Raw genomic sequence first — 22,174 nt, forward strand, 5'->3', positions numbered from 1 at the left:
CTCGAACTCCTGAGCTCAAACGATCCGCCCACCTCGGCCTCCCAGAGTGCTAGGATTACAGGCGTGAGCCACCGCGCCCGGCCAACCATTGTTACTAGTTTTGTTTGTCTTTCCAGAATGAACACAGAGTTTTATAATATTTAGAAAAGCACATATTTCCTCAGAGTCCACACCCTCAACTAAACATTTATGACATAAAATCCAGTAGAAAATATATTAACATTTTTTGGCCATTTTTCTGTTTTTCTAGATGTATTTTTAGAACAAGAGAAAAGAAAGGCACACAGGGGAGTAACGGTCTCATTAAAAATCCGCATCAACTGCATACATTTGTTTTCTTCAGAAGGGAGCTGGTTGTTTCGATTTGTTGGCTTGTTAGGGAGGTCAAAGAGGAATCCTCCAAAACTTGGGGAACTTTTTCCTAACTACAAACAGGAACCTGCCTAACATTTTAGATCTTGCACCCAGTGCTGAACAAAAGTAGTGCTTTGGCTTCAGCTCCCATATTGCTTATAAATCTGAACCTTGAACATCTCTGTGATGCAGCGGCCCCAGGCCTGTGATTTTCCAGGAAATGTCTTCAGCATTGTATGTGTTCAAGAAGCGGGTTCTCGTCCCTTTCCTAAGATAAAATTGCACTATTTCTCCACGTGAGAAAGGCGCTTGCCAGTGTGGACATTTTAGTCACCCTACTAAATGCACTCTTCCAACACTATCCGAGGGGACTGTAAACTTTAGCTTCATTCAAAATATGTGTCCGAGGCTTAAGTTGACAGGCAACACTTTGTCTTCAGGCTTGCCTGCTCTTATTATTTTGCTTTGCCTCCATTTTCCCTCCGCATTTGTGCAGAAAGGAAAAAGAAATTGTCAAATAAATTCAGCACTCAAGGAAACAATATGTACATGATAGGAACCATACCGATTTTTTTTTTTTTGTAACAATACCTTCTATTTAATCAGGATCTGAAAATCTTCGGTTACTTTAAAGGCTTCAAAAACATTTTCTTCCTATTTTAAATCTCATTAATGAACTATTTTATCCTCACAGTGCCCATATAATGAAAGCGGAGAGAACAGGGTATTATTACCTGTCTATGCATGAGAAAGCCAAGGTCACAGAAATAGCCTAAGTGCTCAGGGACACGTAACAAGTCAGAGATAAAATCTAGGAAAGAATTCTGCCCCCCCCATCATTATTATCTCTGCTGAGAAGACCATGTTTGTTGCATTCTTTCCTTTGCCCTTAACTAAGCAATTCCCCTGCCTACAATAGCACACTGTCCATTTTGTCAATTGGAAACCAATACACAGAGAGGACAAGTGGTCCCCCAGGTCACCTGGACCAAATACCGGAGCTAAAAATAGCACGTGCAATTGCCAGGCCCTGATACTTCACTCAGCTCCTTTAACCTCACATTTGGGGTTGCAATATTAGAAGATATTAGAAGTCCATGTGTCTCCTTGGTGAAGCTTTTCTCCTGCCAGGGCTGACCATGTGCCTATTGCTAGGACTATTCAAGCCAGGTCTCTAGTTTTGCCATTGACGAAGGGCAGGAGGAGGAAAGTAGTGTGAGGCTTTGGAAAATTGTCTCAATCTCCAGTTTCCTTTGCTTTTGTGCATATGGCCCTTACAAATGTCCACTCCTGCAGGCACGGCCTGTCCAGGTAAGGAGAGCACATTGAGTGAACTAAATCCCTCAGAAATCTACTCCTCAGACATTTTGAAGTTAAAAACCATTAAAATCAAACAGATTGAAAGAAAATCCTAGTAGTCTAAGAAACATTTCCATTAGAGAACAGATCCCTTGAGTAGTAAATTTTTCATTTTATCTCCTTTTTACTTGAAGGCACGTTTGGGCTCCAGGGGCCTTGACAAGTTTCTCACCCGTGGTTTCTCTAGTACATGAGAATTTCTTTAATTGAGAAGTGGCAAAGAAGGAAAACAGTTGGAAAGAGAGTGAAAGAACAGGATTATAAAATTATTTAGAACAAAAATGGATGCCATTAATTCTACAAATTAGTCAACTATCACATTAAATAAGCACCAAATTTTGTTGGTTATAGTAAACTATATTTTAGAAGTAATAGTTTTTCTAATTATATAAAAATTAGAAGTTATATATGAACAAAAAAGAAAATTCATTCATGATCATGTCACCAAAAGTAATCACCATGCAATTTATTGAATTTCTATTATATTTTCTTCTAACATTTTTTCTTTATACATGTATGTATATACATATATTCATGTAAAATACAGATCTTATGCACATCATTTGGTAAACTGTAGAACTAGAAAATATTGTAAAGGGCTAACAGCCTATTTCAGCTTCTGTATCCATGGCTTGCTTGCTTGATGCTTAGCTTGGCATAACAGGCTTCAGAAAAATTGAGAAAAACAAGGCCCCAGGGAGGCGACTGCAAGTTACTTCCTGATAAAGGACTAGGAGTCCCAGGGCTCCAACTGACCAAACTTCCTGATAAAGGACTAGGGGTCCCGGGGCTCCAACCGACCAATTAGATAAAAAGGGAAAGGTATGATCAGTGTGTGTACAGCTTGTGTGAGGCATGTGTTTCCCAATATCGCTTGTAAACCAGAGACCAGAGTCTTGTAAACAGCACAGAGTATAAAAACTCACCTTGTACCACAAGGCGGGGGCCTTGCCCATGGAGAGGCCACTGCGTTCGTGCTCTGGGACCTGGACCCTAGCTCAAGCTAGCAAATAAACTCCTTTGCCATTTGCAACCTTGGTCTCTGCTTCCTTGTTCTGAGGGTCTAGGGGAAACCCGATCGAACAAAACTATTTTTATTTCTATACTATATGGCATAAGTATCTTTTATAGCAATAAATATCTATAGCATTAATTTTGATGGCTGCATAACACTTAATTGTACAGATGTACCTACATTTACTTAATCAATATTATTGTTGGACATTTAGGTTGTGTACAAATTTTTCAATAAGATGGAACAGGTCTAGAATAAACAGCCTTATATAAATGTCTTTATATATCAGTTTAATTATTTCCTTAATACAAATTCCTGGAAGCAAAGTTTCTGAGTCAAAGAAATGCACATGTTGCAGGCTATTGCCTCCTTAAATGAGCATTTAAAAATAGTAACAAGCCCATTGCTGTGACTCACACCTGTAATCCCAGCTACTTGAGACGCTGAGGCAAGAGGACCCCTTGAGGCCACGAATTTGAGACCAGCCTGGGCAACATAGACAGACCCCATCTCTTAAAAAAAAAAAAAAGTAAGCAAAGGAGGTAGATTTTTCTCTAAAGTCAACCTGAGTAACAAAATATTATGTTAGAGGAATAAGTGAAAAACCATATCAGAAAATACGAAGTTTTTTTAACAATAACTATAGCCAGTACCTTTTAAAATTCTCATTGTAGTTCTAAATCTTGGTGGTGTAAGGGTTAAAGAGAGAAAGGCAATGTGGAAGAGATGAAAGGACATACAACAAAAATCTATACATAAACAAAAGAAGGGAAAGAGAAAATAGACAGAGAGAGAAATCCGTATCACCTATTTCAGTCTCTAACCCTCTCTCCCTATTAATCCTTGGCTTTTAGCCAGAAGGTTGGCTTTTCTAGCATCTCTAACTGGACTTAACCCTGACAGTCCAGGCCCCAAACTAACCAACAAACACAGATCCACTCACCAACATTCCCAGCCATTTCACCCTGAAACTCACCAGGATAAGGACCTTTCTTCTTCTTATTCCAAATTTTTTAGCACAGCTTTATTGGATGAACTTTCAATTTCATTTTCAAAAAGATAGGAGAAAGGAAAATAAAATATTTTCTAAAGCTTCTTAGTATAAAGATTATGGTTGCAAAAATGTATGATAAATTATGATTATTTTAAAAATCTATTGATTAAAATTCTAAGAAATTGAGGTCTACAGAAAACCCCTGGTAAATGAGAACCAAATGTCTTTTGAATGCTCCAAGATAATCACTACCTTGCATGCTAGACTTTCTTAGGTTTGGTTAACTTTTAAGTAACCAATTTTCTGCTATTGCCTCCTTACTGTTTGCTTTGGATAGAAAAATTGAGTACAGGGTCAGATCAGCTTGGCTTCTTTCTACCTTTGTGCAATATCTGTGGCACATTGACATTCATTGGACAAATATGTATTTAGAACTTTTAACTTACATTTGTAACACATGCTATGAAGAAAAAATAAACTGGCTCGTGGAAGGGAGAGTGACTTTTGATGAAGGAGTAAGGAGCAACCCTGGGCACAACAGGTGGGCAGAAGCCAGCCACCAAGGGAGGACATTCCAGGCAGAGGACACAGGTTAGGCAGCTAACTCCAGACAACAAATCAAGGTAGGTGTGGCACATTTGTGAACATGGGCTCTGTCAAAATAGGGAGACAGAGTCCGTATTCAACATGGACCCATATTTAAGGCCTTTCTAACTTTAGATAAGCAGACACAATATAAATAAACCTTTGCCCAAGTAAAAACTAATTTGATGAGTTTCTCTTCATCTTTTGAGCATATCATACCCAAAGTAACAATCAATCTGTTAAATAGTTTGTTCTCATAATGGGATGAGCTTGTAGATTCTGCTGTGACCAAGCTTACATCTATCTAGTTGAAAAGAGAAAATGGATACTGGAAGAATTAAAATGCGTTGAAATGTTAGATCATGAACATTAACTGAAAGTTCGGTGGGAGTTCATAGATCATTTCAGAGAAGGGCAAGTGGCCTAAAGTGGGATGCGGGATGTCACTCATGACATCAGTAAACACTTGCTGAATGTTTGCACTCAGGCTCAGTACTGGGACAGACACAGACGCAGGGTAACTAAAATATGCCTTTGTCCTCGAAGTGCTCATTGCCCCCAGTGGAGAGAGACTGAAAATTAAATAAATAATTACAATTCCATGTTATAATATGGACATGTGCAAATTGCTAAGGGAACAAAGGTACTTGTGGGAGCACTGAGGAAGGCTGACTCCGCATCAGAGGAAATGAGAAAAAAATGACATTTGCACGGAGACTTAGAGAATGAGCCCCTCCCCCCAAAACAGGGTCAGATCTTATTTAGGGCTTAGGTTCTAAATGCTGATGTTTTGAAGCGAACTCTTAAATCACTCATAAGGTACAGTTTCTACAGAGTTAGTATCTAGATGTCCAGTATCCAGCAAGCCCAACACAGCCAGGTTTTCCTCCAGCTTTGAAACAGATTGTTGCTTCTTCTCTGAGCACCAGATGAAGAAGTTGGCTTGTGTTTATTGGCTCTGTTGTATGAAAAGCAGTTATCTTTAAACACTGGGATTACACCCTCTGTAGTGAGATCCTCACACTAACACATGAGAGGCACCGCGGGTCTGAGCAGACTGAGGGAACAGTGGAGTCAAGCCTCCCATCACATGTTCCTTCAGAAACATAAACTCAGTAAGCAGAAGGGGCAGGCCGGGCGCGGTGGCTCACGCCTGTAATCCTAGCACTCTGGGAGGCCAAGGTGGGAGTAGCGCTTGAGCTCAGGAGTTCGAGACCAGCCTGAGCAAGAGCAAGACCCCATCTCTACTAAAAATAGAAAAAATTAGCCAGGCATGGTGGTGTGCGTCTGTAGTCCCAGCTACCCAGGAGGCTGAGGCAGGAGGATCACCTGAATCCAGAAGTTTGAGGTTGCAGTGAGCTATGATGACACCACTGCATTTTAGCTGCACAACAGAGCAAGACTCCATCTCAAAAAAAAAAAAAAAAGAAAAGAAAAGAAGGCAGAGAGGCAGACCGGATTGTGCTTATTTTCCCTGCCTCTGCGTGACAGAGTCAATAGATTCTCACAAATTAAATTCACATGTAATGTAGGTACTTATATGAAGAAAAGGGAGAAGAATATTGTGCATAGAAGGAAAAAATGTGGGAAGACATGGAAATGGAAGAGGATTTGACGTGTTCAGAGAAAACTAAGTTCAGGATGGCCAAATTATTGATAGGGTACAAAGAGATTGGTAAACGTGTTGGACAGCTTGTCGCACCATGGAAGACTTTGGATTGGACTATGTAGGCAATGGAACCATCTGGTATTTTTTTAAGTCGGGGGGACAAGATGGGCATATTTTTGGCAAGATCATTTTTTTAACATGGTAAGGATGAGGTCAGCACATTTTTTTTCTATAAAGGGTCATATCATAAATATTTTAGGCTTTGTAGGTCAAAAGATTTCTGTCACAACTACTTATATCTGCCTCATAGCACCAACGCAGCCATAAACAATGTAATTATTTACAAAAGTCCTCCTGCCTCAGCCTCCCAAAGTGCTGGGATTGTAGGCATGAGCCACTGTACCTGGCCAATATTTTTAATGAATCAATGAATGACTCAAAGTTCAGCTTAGCCCAGCACCTCAGGAGGCTGAACGCTTCAGGGTAGGAGTTCGAGACCAGCCGGGGTAACACAGCAAGACTCTACCTCTAAAAAAAAAATTTTTTTTAAGTTAGCCAGGTGTGGTGATGCACACCTGTAGTCCTGGCTACTCAGGAGGCTGAGGCAAGAGGATTGCTTAGGCTCAGGAGTTTGAGGCTGCAGTGAGCTATGATGGCACCACTACAAGCCAGCCTGGGCAACAGAGCAAGACCCCTGCTGTAGAAAAAAGTTCACCTCAGCTTAGAGGACTAAAGAGATGAGAAATAGTATTAGTCAAGATAGAGGACACATTTTATTGTCTTTAAACAGTTTCGAGGGAAAGTGGGAAAGGGACATTTCTACAGTACTGTTGTCTGCTTTGCCTACTGTGTGCCCGGCAGTATTTTACATACATTATCTCATTTGTTCCTCAAAACAACTTTTTAAGTAGCTATTCTCATCACCATTTTACGAATGACAACAACTGAGGTTCCCATAGGGATGAATAATGAGGTATGAGTCTAATCCAGACAGCGAGTGACAACTAAACCCAGGATTGTGGCACTTTGTAAAACAGTGAGGTCTGTTTTGAATTTTGGCCAGACTTTGCAAAATAGTGTTAAATTCAGTTTAGCCTAAAGCTAAGGTTTCTCTGTATGTAGTAAACTGTAACCTAACTGAAGGTGTAAACAGACTGCAACCTACCCTTGTACTAATCACTAATTCGGCCAATCAAAGCGGCCAACTGTTCAAACCATGTTCAAATAAGGCAAATGCAAGCGGTAACCAATCCAGATGTTTCTGCATCTCACATCCATTTTCTGCATGTCACTTTCCTTTTTTTGTCCATAAATCCTGCCCTACCATGGAGCAGCCCCAGAGTCTCTCTGGACCTATTCTCGTTGGGGGTGGGCCAGGAGGGCAGTGTTCCCCAATTTTCAAATATTTCTTTGCTCAAATAAACTCTGTTACATTGAATTTGTCTAAGGTCTGGTCTGGTCTGGTCTTTTCTTTTCTTTTCTCTTTTCTTTTTCTTGAGACAGAGTCTGGCTCTGTTGCCCTGGCTAGAGTGCTGTGGCGTCAGCCTAGCTCACAGCAACCTCAAACTCCTGGGCTCAAGCGATCTTCCTGCCTCAGCCTCCCTAGTAGCTGGGACTACAGGCATGCGCCACCGTGCCCGGCTAATTTTTTCTATTTTTAGTTGTCTGGCTAATTTCTTTCTATGTTTAGCAGAGATGGGGTCTTGCTCTTGCTGAGGCTGGTCTTGAACTCCTGACCTCAAGCGATCCTCCTGCCTCAGCCTCCCAGAGTGCTAGGATTACAGGCATGAGCCACTGTGCCCGGCCTAAGGTTTTGCTTTGAACAGTAGGAAATCTCTAACTATAAAATATTATAGAACTTCACTGCTTACAAAGCAGTTTCACAGATTATTTCTTTTAAGGGAAACTACACTTGGTGTAGCAGAAAAAGCATAAAGTTTTAAGTACAAATCCCAACTTCCTCACTAGTACCTTGCCTGGATGTAGCCACATGCTCGTGTGTAAGATGGAGGTTATGATAATAATTAGTAGAGCTGCTATGCAAATGTGAGATAAGGTAGGTAAAGTACCTGGAGTAAAATGGGCTCAATGCATGGTGGACGTCATTATTTCATGATCCTTAATGCAGCTCATTGTGTAAGCTTGAGAGAGATTCAGTTTAAATCTTACAAGTGCCTCTTGAGTTTCATTGTTTTGCTTAAAGGGCTCATCTTCTTGTTTAAGGTGTGTTGACATTTAAACTGGTTTAGGATTTGGGTGAGGCCTGTTGCACTTACAGGCTGGCTCCACCTCACATCTTTGCTCCTAGCGCCCTCCACAATGGCTGTCCACTTCTGGGGTTTCAATTTCAAGTTCCGTTCATACAGATTTTCCTTCTTTCAAACATTTTTTTTTTTTTTTTTTAATCTGTAGCTTCTACACAATTTCCTTTCCTTATTTGTCAAGGGAAACAATGGGTGGGTTTGAGGATCAGAAAACAAAAGCCGAGAGAGGTAAAGGTGTTCTTGAAAGAAATGCCTCCTTGTTTCAAAGGAATTACCTCACTGTTATGAAGGCAAAAAGGAAAAAAGCTGGATTTGCCGAAGAAGCGAAACTCATGACGAATCCCTGCTTCATTTCCTCTTTTCCATGCTTAAAAGGGCCCTAAAAAGGGTTGTCCACTTTCAGAACCTGAGAGCATCACTTTTTTGACCTCCTGAAGGACGCTTTCTGGGCAACTCAGTGCCTTCATCCCAGAGAGGTTGGTTTGTGATATTGTTTACCAGCTCTTAACTTTCTTGCTCTCAGGTATGTTTCAGGAGATTAGAGAGCAAGACTCCTGCTTGGCAACATGCTAGGTAAACAGCAGTTTCCATTTCAAGGGGAAATCATACCTGACCATCTTGCCTCCTCAGTTCCACTGGATTGGAAAACAAGCAGAGATAAACACAGCTTTGGTGGAGTTGGTTGTACAGCAAGGAAAGGAATAACTAGGCCTTTTAAGATAAATGTAACTGACAAAGAATGCCTTCTGCAAAAATAAACACAGCTCTAAGAGAGTTATTTTGAACAACGATTTCTGCAAATAGCGGTTGAATAATTTTGATGCAAGGGTCTTTTCTTCCCAAGATTTGAAATAAAATCTTCTCCTCTTGCCTCTTACCATTGAACCAAGTCTTTCATCTTCTTGATAAAAGTCATGTTGTCAAAATGACAGAACTAATTTGTGACTTCTCCCAAATCAATTTTGATGTAATACAAGATTAAATGAGTGGTTTCTTTTTTTCTCCCAACATGAGTTAGAACAAATTGTACTGCTCACTGTGTCCTGCCACACTGGCTGGCTTGACATAAAACTCGGGATGTTATCGCAAGATTTGGAGAATAATTATCAGAGATCCATTTCGCTTGACATTTATTGGGTTCTTAAAAGATAACTGATGATTTCTTATGGTAGAATAGTAGTCTAACGTGATGACATTTGGGATGATTTCAAAGTCTAGTCCCGGACTCTCAGGCCTTGTCAGGGTCTGCCCATTTTTGCCTTGAATTTATTAAATGGGATTATAAGAACCAAGGCCTCCCAGTTCAAGTTTCTTCCACTCAGTGATAAATTGGAGGGGAGAAAAAACATCATGCAAGCAATCCTTACAGTGATTTGTACCCAGGGCCATTCACACTTACAGCCCTCTGCCAATTACACCCTCCTTGTAACTTCTGACACTTAAACAGCCAGTTTCTCACACGAACATATGTTGTTCTCCCCTTTTGAGGAAATGAATTCCAACCTCAGCCTCGCTAGCAGGCTGCGCTTAGTTCTAATCCCCAGGTTTTACAACAGGAACATTGACTAGAAGAGAATGAGGGAACGGCAAGTAATCACTCCTGAGTTTGTTTTTTTCTTTTCCCAAACAGCATTACATAACTGCCCCAAACTTTCCTTCCATATGCTTGTCAAAATGTCCTCACGGAAATCCTCCTGAAATCCATAACACCAATAAACCTGCTCCTTGGAGTTGTTTTGCTTCAGTGGAAGAGTTGGCAGGAAGATGTGGTCAAAGAGACTGCATCGTATTAAATGGATTCTGTTTATTGACTACTTGTAGCACTACTTAATTGATTTATGCGTGCTTTAGAAAGCTTTATGCTATGAAACATAAAATACATCATTTATAGTTTATTAAGTCCCGCATTTGGTAAAAGTTGGCATGAAGCCCTAGGTCAGGAACTTTACCCTTCTAGCAGAGCACTGTTTCTATGAGAATATAATACTCGATACACTTCATTTCCACATATGGTAAATTGCCTAGGAATATAATCCACATGTAAAGGTGGCTTGTCCTTCTCCCGTGTTACCGACTGTCGTATGACCACTGTGATGGAATGAGGTTCTTCTGTGTTCTCTTGTGACTTTGAGTTGAAATAATAAATGAGAGAAAATAGTGAAGAATAAAGTTTATTTTAGTACCGAAGGTTTTGGAGTGGGTGGGTGAGTGGGTGAGTGGATGAGCAAAAAAAAAAAAAAAAGTAGCTAAGGTTTTGATTCTACTGGTTTTTAGAATTGGCAGGAGAGGGCTAAGACAAGACAGAAAGAATATTATAACAATGCTAAGATTTTGAAAACTATCTTAAGTATATCTATATCTATAAAATATATATAAAAATTAATAGAAACAATAGTATGTTTTCATATAGTTACCACTGCTGCATGTGTAGAATAGATGGGTACCAAAATTAAGAACCTGAACCTGTTCCTAAGTCACCAAGGTGCCACATAAAACGGGTACCGTTAATACTTAGAGTAGTCAAAATCATAGAGACAGAAAGTAGAATGTGGTTTTCAGGGGCTGGGAGGAAAGAGGAGTAGGGAGTTATTGTTTAATGGGTGTAGAGTTTCAGTTTACAATGTTAAAAGAAAACTTAAGTACCACATTATAGTTAAGTAATAAAAAATAAAAAAAGTCCCAGCAGAGTGGCTCACGCTTGTAATCCTAGCACTCTGGGAGGGCGAGGCGGGAGTATTGCTTGAGCTCAGGAGTTCGAGACCAGCCTGAGCAAGAGTGAGACCCCCCCACCTCTGCTAACAATAGAAAAAATTAGCCGGGTATGGTGGCGCATGCCTGTAGTCCCAGCTACTGCCTAAGCCCAGGAGTTTGAGGTTGCTGTCAGCTAGGCTGATGCCAGGGCACTCTAGCCCAGGTGACAGAGCAAGATTCTGTCTCCAAAAAACCAAAACAAACAAACAAACAAAAAAAACAGTTAGATGAAAAGAGTTATGGAAATGGATGGTGGTGATGGTTGCACAACATTATAAATGTATTTAATACCACTGAACCGTACACTTAAAAAATGGTTAAGATGGTAAATTGTATATTACGTGTATTTTACTACAATTTAAAAAATGGAAAAAGGGAGGTGCCATTAGTTGTAACTGTGGCTTTCCTTGTGCATGACCTCAGGCCTCTCCAGCCAGGGTTCCCTGGGCTCTATTGAGTATTGGCAGGTCCTGTTTCTCCTGTTCCCCCAATGCCACCAGGGCAATCTACTGAACTCCCCCAGTTCTGCGAGCAGGAACCAACAAATAAGTAGAATGAGAAATTAAACTCAGCACCTCTACTTGAAGAAACAGGAAGAATTGAGGGCAAAAGTTGTGTTCTATGTCGGAATTTCTTTGAATTGTTACATTCGGTGTCACTTTTCTTTTGAAATATGTCAAGGACAGTAACTATGAAATATTATATTTTTATTTCCATTCTAAGTAATTGAACCAATGTTCAGTTAATAGCATTAATGGAAGAGGGCACTGCCTGAGCAATGTCAAATAGTGGCTGATGTAAACATTACTTGCATTTGGCTTTGAAATATGCTCTTTTAAAGACTTGTATTTACATATGGGCAGATGTGATCTCAAAAATTCAAACAAAGGCCGGGCGCGGTGGCTCACGCCTGTAATCCTAGCACTCTGGGAGGCCGAGGCGGGTGGATCGCTCGAGGTCAGGAGTTCGAGACCAGCCTGAGCAAGAGTGAGACCCCGTCTCTACTAAAAATAGAAAGAAATTATATGGACAACTAAAATATATATATACAAAAAATTAGCCGGGCATGGTGGCACATGCCTGTAGTCCCAGCTACTCGGGAGGCTGAGGCAGTAGGATCGCTTAAGCCCAGGAGTTTGAGGTTGCTGTGAGCTAGACTGACGCCACGGCACTCACTCTAGCCCGGGCAACAGAGTGAGACTCTGTCTCAAAAAAAAAAAAAAAAAAAAAAATTCAAACAAAATAAAAAGGAGGCATAACTCAAGAGAATTGGGAAGCTGTCTTGCCTCCTTTGCCTGCCGCTGCTGGCTGGCGAAGATTGCTAATGTTCCCGCTGGATGCAGCTCCCCAGCCCCAACTTCTGCCTCCCAAATCTTTCCTGACTCAGAGAACTTCATTTTGTGTTTTGTTGGGGATTGATTTAAAGTGCTTCCTTTGCTAATGTGTAAATTTCATGTAAAAATTGGTGTAAAAATAGAAAACTGAAAAGTCAAATAAAGTAATTATTGAGGACAATGTTAAGTGCTGTTAAAATTAAAAGCAAGATTTGCTGCGGGGGATATGCCCTAGATTGCTAGCTGATGGAATCTCTTTGTACACCAAGCAGATTATTATGCATGAGTGTATGAGTTCACTTTGTGGACTAGCACAGACTGGCTCCCTGCTTCTCCTTAGCCTGTTTTCTCACTTATTTTCTTTATAGCACATCACAGTGGTATTATGGAGCCAGACAGACCTGACTTTATACCCCAGGAGCAATGCTACTTACAAGCCGCAGGACTTTAAGAACTTGGCTTAAAGTCAATTTTGTTGTTGTTGTTATTGTTTTTGAAGACAAGGTCTCTCACTCTGTCACCCACACTGGAATGCAATGGCACGGTCACAGATCACTGCAACCTTGAATTCCTGGGCTCAATGTATCCTCCCGCCTCAGTCTCCGAGTAGCTGGGACTATAGACACACTCCACCACATCTGAATAATATTTTTATTTTTTTTGTAGAGAAAGAGTCTTGCTGTGTTGCCCAGGCTGGTCTCAAACTCCTGGCCTAAAGCCATCTTCCGGCCTTCACCTCCCAAATTGCTGGGATTACAGGCATGAGCCACTTCGCTCAGCCCTTAATGATAGTTTTGAACTTCACTTTTGCCATCTCAAAATGGTATTAATCACACTTCCTTGATAAAGTTGTTATGAGGATTACTGGTTCTATATGAAAGAAGCACATTATCTGATACATCCCCTCTTACCAATCTTGCAATAATTTATGCAACATAAATATGATGATTATTTTCTTTGGCATTAAATTTTGTACTGAAAAGGTTAAATAGTATCATGTTATTGTGTTTGGGGAGAAATGAAAAGCTTTTTTAACTAAGCACCAGTAGTCATTTAAGTCTTGCATAGTTATTTCCTCCATTTTGAGTGTGATTCATCCTTCTTGCTTAATCATGTGTGGGTTTGAATTTCTTTCTGGAGTAGCTTCCTTATATAGAATGCTTTAATAATACTGCTCGTTATAAACCTAAAAGATACATTTACCTCTGGGAAGTTATTTAGGTTCAGCTACACATGCAGAATGCTTTGATGATGCTGACCAGGCCGATACTGAGTCATCAGCAGTTGAGTGACTCTATCGTGCTTGCAGTTCCATCCCCCACCCTTGAAGACTGGGTCCTGTGTCCACTTCTCTGTGAGGCTTTCCTTGATTCCGTAGAACCTTCTCTGAAAGGTCCAATCCAGTCCAAGACTGCTCAGCCCTCAATTCCCATAATGTTTATTTCAACCAAGCAATTTAGCCCCTAACTATACACTTTCACGTTAGTCTCTAATTATTTTACGTGGTTTTTGTTTTGTTTTGTTTTGGTTTTTTAGTTTTAAATAGATTATAAACCTCTTGAGAACAGCTACTATGAATGAAACAAATGAGAGAACTCCAAAAGAGTGAAATACAGAGGTAAGGGCTGTTGTGTTTTTGCTTTTTCTTAGTGCCTCCTAAATAATTTTTTTTTAAATGTGGAACTCTTCATGAATTTGTGTGTTATCCTTGTGTAAGGGCCACACTAGTCTTCTCTGTATCATTCCAATTTTAGTATATGTGCTGCTGAAGCGAGCACCATCCTAAATTATTTGACACATGGAAAGAATTCAACATATACTGCTCGTGGGACTAACCACAAGTATTCATAAAAGGGAAGTTTTTGCCCAAGTGCCGAGGCCTTTCTGATTGACTTTTGTCTTTTTAATTTTTCAATAATGTGGGAAGTGAATACTTCAAAGAACACAGATTACCATGACACAGAGTATTCAATGATTTGTGAGGTGAACTAAGATGGAAAAGAAAATTAACCCTAATAACACCGAGAGTGTGTGTGCAATCCTGTTCCATGGATGACACACGAGGATGGCACGTCTACCCACCTTCATGCTCCAGGCCAACAGAACCCATGTCTGCGTCACCTGGCAGAAATTATCATCACAGTTGAAAAAGCAAATCAGTTCATTGATTGGTGAGGAAGTAATGCAATTGTCTCCTAATATTATTTAGCTCCTAATATACTTTAGGTATGTTATCCAGGAGACAATATTTGCTGATAATTGTGCTTCCAAGAATGTATATATGTTTCCATGACAATTTTGCAAACCCAGGACAATATGATGGAATAATAAAAATCTAGAGAACCAAAGTCCTGTGTTAGTAAACCCTGAGTCTTTTTTAAACAAGGACATTTATCGAGCACATACTATGTGCAAGATCAATTTAGCTGGTAGGGACACATCAATACACAGGACAAGCAAAATTCCTTCTCTGGGAGGCCTTGGCCTCCCAGAGTGCTAGGATTACAGGTGTGAGCCACCGCTCCCTGAGCCACCGCGCCCAGCCTCTGCCAGCACCTTGATCTTTGACTTGCCAGCCTCCAGACTGGAGAAATAAATTTCTGTTCTTTATAAATTGCCCAGTCTAAGGTATTTTGTTACAGCAGCACAAACAGACTAAGATAATAATCTATATGGCCAAGTAGACTAGGTCAGAAGTTTCAGGGTACTGGTTTTTAGGGCTCATCACTATAGAACTTTGGATGAAAATGAAAAGAATGCAACTATCTGGACATTCCCAAATATTTTGCTAAGTAGCTATAGTTTTTCACTTTTTTTTTTTTTTTTTGAGACAAGGTCTTGCTCTGTTGCCTGGGCTAGACTACAGTGGTTTGTCATAGTTCACTGAAACCTCAAACTCCTGGACTTAAGTGATCCTCCTGCCTCAGTCTCCTGAGTAGTTGGGACTACAGGCATGCGCCACCACGCCTGACTAATTTTTCTTTTTTTTTTTTTCTTTTTTTTTTGTGGAGATGGTGTCTCACTATATTGCTCAGCCTGGTCTTGAACTCCTGGCCTCAAAGGATCCTCCTACCTTAGCCTCCCAAAGTGCTAGGATTACAGGCGTGAGCCACTGCTCCGGGCCTGGTTTTTCATCTTTATCCAAAAACATAAACACAGCCATCCTTAAAGATATCATCCCAGAATAGCATGGCATATCAGCTCCTTTTTTTTTTTTTTTTTAAATTGAGACAAAGTCTCACTCTGTTGCCCAGGCTAGCGTGAGTGCCGTGGCGTCAGCCTAGCTCACAGCAACCTCAAACTCCTGGGCTCAAGCGATCCTCCTGCCTCAGCCTCCCGAGTAGCTGGGACTACAGGCATGTGCCACCATGCCCGGCTAATTTTTTCTATATATATATTTAGCTGTCTGTATAATTTCTTTCTATTTTTAGTAGAGATGGGGTCTCGCTCTTGCTCAGGCTGGTCTCGAACTCCTGAGCTCAAACGATCCGCCCACCTCGGCCTCCCAGAGTGCTAGGATTACAGGCGTGAGCCACCGCGCCCGGCCATATCAGCTCCTTAATGACTGCCTTACTTAGACCTGCAAAGACCCCCAGAAAAGCACCCAGAATATAAAATCCCAGGCAATTGCAGTTGGGCAAGAACACCAAGCATAAGCTAACACTCAAGAAATCTAAAGAAAATATTCATAATAGCAAAGAACACACATAAAACCAGATGCTAAAACTGAAAATGAGGAGATTACAGCACCTTGCAAGAAACGAAGCAATCAGTCAAGTTTGCAGTAGTTTATATATTTTTTAAAAAATCAGAAACTTATAGCCACCTGGTTTTCCTAATGCAATTTCTTCATATAAATCAAGTTACTCAACAGTAACAGCATTGAATATTAATGATGTCAAAAAAACCTTTACAAATTATTCCACAAAACATACCAGTGTGGGAGTGTCGAATTTTTTATGGATGAAGGATGAAGAGGCTCCGGCAAAGCCTGAGCTAATGTCCTGCCTGTGGCAATTGAGCAACTTAGTAACAGAGCCAGGAGGACACAGAGAGACAAGCCGAACAGTTCTGTGCGGATGAGAGGTGACAGGTGAACTTAGTCCTGCATCACTAACTGACTCATGCATTTAATCATTCAGTTACATTGCCCTCTTTGACCTAAGTTGCGTAGATTTGCTTTTTTTCCTATCTCAGCAACAGAACTGGAAACATTTTTACACTAACAGACATGTAATAGACATATTCAAAGCAACACTAATGAAAAGAAAAACAGGATGGAAAATGAATAACTAAATTTTAGCGTGTCAAGAAGTAGAAAAATATATTGAGGATGGTCATTTCTAAGATAATCTAAATTGTGTATTAAAGTACCTAAAATTGGGTGTGATTCAAAGGTGGGTAACATTGAATTCATTGTATTTTTATAAATTATTCCTTCAAGGAACCAAAAACAAGCATTCGTGGGAAAATATATACACTGACTAATGCAGATCTAGAAGGATCGTAACCCAAGGAACAAGATAATCAGAAAAAAACACAAAAATATCTTTAAAAAAAAAAACCTTGAATGTATTTTAGGTGGGACTGTTGTCAGGGATATTGGCACATTAACATGACTTTTAAATATTCAGAGCAATCTGTTAATAAAATCATCAGCCAGAAAGAACTTTTTTTTTTTTTTTTTTTTTGTTGAGACAGAGTCTCACTTTGTTGCCCAGGCTAGAGTGAGTGCCGTGGCGTCAGCTTAGCTCACAGCAACCTCAGACTCCTGGGCTTAAGCAATCCTACTGCCTCAGCCTCCCAAGTAGCTGGGACTACAGGCATGCGCCACTATGCCCGGCTAATTTTTTCTATATAGATTTTTAGTTGTCCATATAATGTCTTTCTATTTTTAGTAGAGATGGGGTCTCGCTCAGGCTGGTCTCGAACTCCTGACCTTGAGCAATCCACCCGCCTCGGCCTCCCAGAGTGCTAGGATTACAGGCGTGAGCCACCGCGCCCGGCCAGAACTTTCTTAATTATAGCAAAAAGACAAAATAAAACCACTGCTAGGGCACAAATCCTCAAGACCAAGATTTGAATGAAATGACAACTTTATGCGAAGCTCTCAAGGTCAACTGTCTGACAGGCTGAGAAGTGACCAAAAATAGACATAGCAGACTTTCATCATAATGGATTAAGGGCTCCTAAAATATATATTTTTTATTTGTGCTGCTGATTCATTGAGAAACAATGAGAAGGTTGCCCATGCACAAAAGCTAAACTTTAAAACACTTTTGACCCAAAACATGTAATAAATGCTCTTTCTACTGCCAAAATATCCGCCAGTTCAGAGAGTTTGCCTACATAATGCCAGACATCTGCAAGAAAGCTGAAAATTTTGGTCAAGGATTTTAATGTTTTGTCAACATGTTGCCAAACATCTGGGTATTTGAAAATATCTAGATAATTGACTGACTTTTTACTTATCATCCAGATGTTTGGCATCAGAGTTAAATACCACCTTACTATTTGAGCACATTTATAATGCAAAAGTGCTCATAATATACTGTTCATATAAAACAAAGGTTTAAAGCTGTATATACAATGTGATCCCAGATTTGAAAACAAAAATTGTATATATGCCCATTGTACCATGGGCTCATGCAAGAACCTAGAAGGTAACATACTGAAATGCTTACAGGGACCTTTCTCTAGGTGGAGGGATTATTGCTGATCTTGATTTTACTGGTGTAATAGTTTTTTTGAACTTTTTAAATGTTCTTCGGTAATGCATGTATTGCTTTTATAACCATAAAAGCACTTTACTTGTGTGATTAGGTGATATCACTTAATTTGAAAACTGAAAGAATTTAATTTATTGCTTGGCGTTGTAAACACAATCGTAACTATGAACCTACTAGTAAGTTGTGTTGGTTTCAGTAAAGCAAGTAAAAAGTAAGTTAGCAGAGATATGAAAACTCTGGAAATCTAATGACTACTAGGCACACATGGCTGGAAACAATGGGCCTGACAATGAGGTTTTTCCTCGCTGAAATGACTGGAACTTTCTATCGTACACACATCCCAACATACATCTGCTGGCACCCACACACAAGCTCAGAACAAGTGCTATTCTCAACAACGTGCGGCACTTGACTGGGGCATTGAGAAGCTTGGTGCCCAACAATACTTCCTCTCGAGACCACCATTTCCCACTGTCTTTTACCTCCTACTCCCAGTCCCCTTTTCTCTCTGAGGTGGACAAATCAAATTTACAGCTATTCATTTTCTTACTATTGACAAGGTTCTCCAAGGTCAGACATGCAGAATGCCAGTGTCCATCTCACTATACTTTGTCCAAATCCCTCATGTTATAGGTGCAGAGACTGAAGCCCATGAAGGTTAAATGCCAGGACTAAGATGGTATTAGGTTGGTGCAAAACTAATTGCGGTTTCAGAAGGTGAATTTTAAATCATTATAACTAGGCTCAAACACATCTTTATTAATCAAAATAGGAACCATTAAAATCAACACATTTTTGCCAACAGGAAATAAGTTTGTTTATTTCTGTAGTATAAAAATCCAGGTTTTGGGATTCTACGAACTCTTGGAAAGCATTTTCTGCATCCTGCTGGTTGTAGAAGCATTTTCCCTGCAAAAAGTTGTGGAGATGGTTAAAGAAGTGGTAGTCGGTTGGCAAGAGGTCAGGTGAATATGGCAGATGAGGCAAAACTTCGTAGCCCAATTCATTCAACTTTTGAAGCGTTGGTTGTGCGATGTGCAGTTGGGCGTTGTCATGGAGAAGAATCGGGCCCTTTCTGTTGACCAATGCTGGCTGCAGGCATTGCACTTTTCAGTGCATCTCATTGATTTGCTGAGCATACTTCTCAGATGTAATGGTTTTGCTGGGATTCAGAAAGCTATAGTGGATGAGACTGTCAGCAGACCACCAAACAGTGACCATGACCTTTTTGGTGCAAGTTTGGCTTTTTTTTTTTTTTTTTTGAGACAGAGTCTCGCTCTGTTACCCAGGCTAGAGTGCCGTGGAGTCAGCCTAGCTCACAGCAACCTCAAACTCCTGGGCTCAAGCGATCCTCCTGCCTCAGCCTCCCGAGTAGCTGGGACTACAGGCATGCGCCACCATGCCCGGCTCATTTTTTTTCTATATATATTTTTAGCTGTCCAGATAATTTCTTTCTATTTTTAGTAGAGATGGGGTCTCGCTCTTGCTCAGGTTGGTCTCGAACTCCTGACCTCGAGTTATCCTCCCGCCTTGGCCTCCCAGAGTGCTAGGATTAGAGGCGTGAGCCACCGCGCCCGCCCTGCCTTGGCTTTGGAAAGTGCTTTGGAGCTGCTTCTGGGTCCAACCACTGAGCTGGTCATTGCTGGTTGTCCTAGAAAATCCACTTTTCATTGCACGTCACAATCCAATGGAGAAAGGATTCATTGTTGCATACAATAAGAGAAGATGACACTTCAAAATGACAACTTTTTTGATTTCTGGTCAGCTCATGAGGCACCCACTTATCGAGCTTTTTCTCCTTTCCAATTTGGTTCAAATGCAGAATGTCCATGCAATGGTGGACGTTGCGTTCTTCTGCAACTTCTTGTGTAGTTGTAAGGGGATCAGCTTCGACGATTGCTCTCAATTGGTCCTTGTCAACTTTCAATGGCCGGCCACTGCGCTCCTCATCTACAAGGCTCTCATCTCCTTTGCAAAACTTCTTGAACCACCGCTGCACTGTAAGTTGGTTAGCAGTTCCCGGGCCAAGTGCGTTGTTGATGTTTCAAGTTGTCTCCGCTGCTTTACGACCCATTTTGAACTGGAATAAGAAAATCGCTTGAATTTGCTTTTTGTCTAACATCATTTCCATGTTCTAAAATAAATATAAAATAAACAGCAAATAATGAGTCATTAACAAAAGAATATAAAGCAAGAAATGTACATTAAAATGATATATAACATGACCACATTTATTTTAGAATGTATTCCAATATTGAATGGCAAATTTAAAAAAAAATGCTAAAACCATAATTACTTTTGCACCAACTTAAACACATGCAAGACTAGAACAAAGTTCTGTTTCCAGCCTCAGGGCTTTTTTTTTTTTTTTTGGCTACTGAACTCTACAGTGGTTATTCTAGTCCCCAGATTTCTTCATCTATAAAAGCAGAATAAATATTTACATGCAAAGTGCTTCAGGACTTTTGAGATAGAAACTAAATATAAATATTAAGCATTATTTTGACAACTTTTTTGTATTTTATAAACCCTGTTATTCAGTAATGCTTGGGAAAATTAGATGTGACCTAGTTAGCATCTCAGATAGAATTTTAATAAAAATGTAAGCTCCCAAAGCATCAGAATCTTAATTGTTGTGAAATTTTTAGGAAAGCAAGTGTTCTTCAGATTATCTAAACAATTCCAAATTAAATAAAGAACAAATGGTAAAGTTATCTGGAAACTTTTGAAATGGAAAAGCTGAGATGCCTTTTAAACAGTAAAAAAAAAAAAAAAAAGATTGAAAGTCTGTTGGGTGATTTTTTTTTCAGCCTTTGTTGAGAGTAAAGTAACCATAATTCACTGATGAATCCCATACACTCTTCTGTCGTTGTTAATCTTAAAAAGCTGTTCAATAAACAACATTTAAAGTAAAAAAGCAAACTCTGTACTCTTTATTTTAAAGTTCTTCCCATAGTTTAAGAACAATTGGACAAACCTGAAATATACCAGGTAAACAGATCTGAAAAAAAAATGACTCCCAATTTCTCAGCAAATTTAAATCTATACAACTTAAGAATATTAATTCAAAAACTTTCTGTGTCCCCCTGCTCCCTTTCCAACAGGAGAGAAGAACAAAATAATAATTTCTAGGCAGTAAGTTACATGCAACCTGCTTACCTTAGTTCTTTAGAGCCAGACCCATGAAACATTTCTACATTTTAAAGAATATCAGAAAACACATGCTTAGCTGGATCTGGAAACATCCTTAACTGTTAATATTTCCAAGTTTTTTAAAAAATTATTTATTTTCTCAAGTCATATAAAATGTGAAAAGAAGCAAGACATTAATCTTTAAATACTTTGTCTCTTCTATAAATTTAACGCTCTTTTCAAAGTATCTTTTCACGGGCCAGGGCTTGGGGCCATGAAGTTACTAGTATACAAGCCCGTTATTGCTCGTTTGTATGTAGTATTTATGTTTTCAAAGCATTTCACCATCATTAACTTCATGTCAGCTAAGCAGGATATTGGTCTTGATGGGAAAATTCTGTTCCTAAAAACCACACCTGAAGCAGGAAAACGTCTCACTCATTTCTTTGTGTGTCGAAATGTTCTCAGCATAGAGGGTTCACAAAATGTGTCCCTGATATCAACACAAAGTGAGATCAGCAGGAGAATTTGGTCTCATGGAATGGTTTTTGTTGTTATTGTTGTTGGGTAGATTTTTGTTTGTTTATTATTGGCAGAGACGGTGGTGTTTTGGTAAATTTTGTTTGTTTTGTTTTGGTTGAGATTGGTTTGGCTTTTCAGAAACCAAAAAAGGCAGTTAAGTGAAGTAATTGTCTTTTTTTTTCCCTCTTTTTTCTTATTTATTTATTTAGTTATTTTTGGAGCACTCAAGTAGATTCTGACAGATGAAGTAATTGTCAAAGGAGAAACCGGAGCCTGCCAGTGTTCTGAGATAATTTAGCTGATAATCTGGTACTACCTTTGAGATGGAACGGAAGGTTTTTTTAGGAGTCAGGGGGTGGGAAGATCGGGGCCTCTAAGGACAATTTCCTCAGAGAAAGGTCAAATAGCCAAGCAGTCAATTACCAGGAAAGTTTACAGTGAAGTTTTGATGAAGGGAGCAGTTCAGTTCTTTGCACAATTGCTAGTTTTGCATCTCATCACTCTCTCTCTTCTCAAGAACAGTTCA

At 39.8% G+C, this 22,174-nt stretch overlaps 1 non-coding gene across 1 annotated transcript; it reads right to left on the reverse strand.

Annotated features, from left to right (window-relative positions):
• Window positions 1–13,936: 13,936 nt before the first annotated feature.
• Window positions 13,937–14,043, reverse strand: LOC138382068 (U6 spliceosomal RNA). Its single transcript, XR_011233243.1, has one exon. It is a non-coding gene; the product is annotated as a U6 spliceosomal RNA (small nuclear RNA).
• Window positions 14,044–22,174: the final 8,131 nt, after the last annotated feature.

This window comes from Eulemur rufifrons, chromosome 3 (assembly GCF_041146395.1).
Source record: "Eulemur rufifrons isolate Redbay chromosome 3, OSU_ERuf_1, whole genome shotgun sequence".
Lineage (NCBI taxonomy): Eukaryota > Metazoa > Chordata > Mammalia > Primates > Lemuridae > Eulemur > Eulemur rufifrons.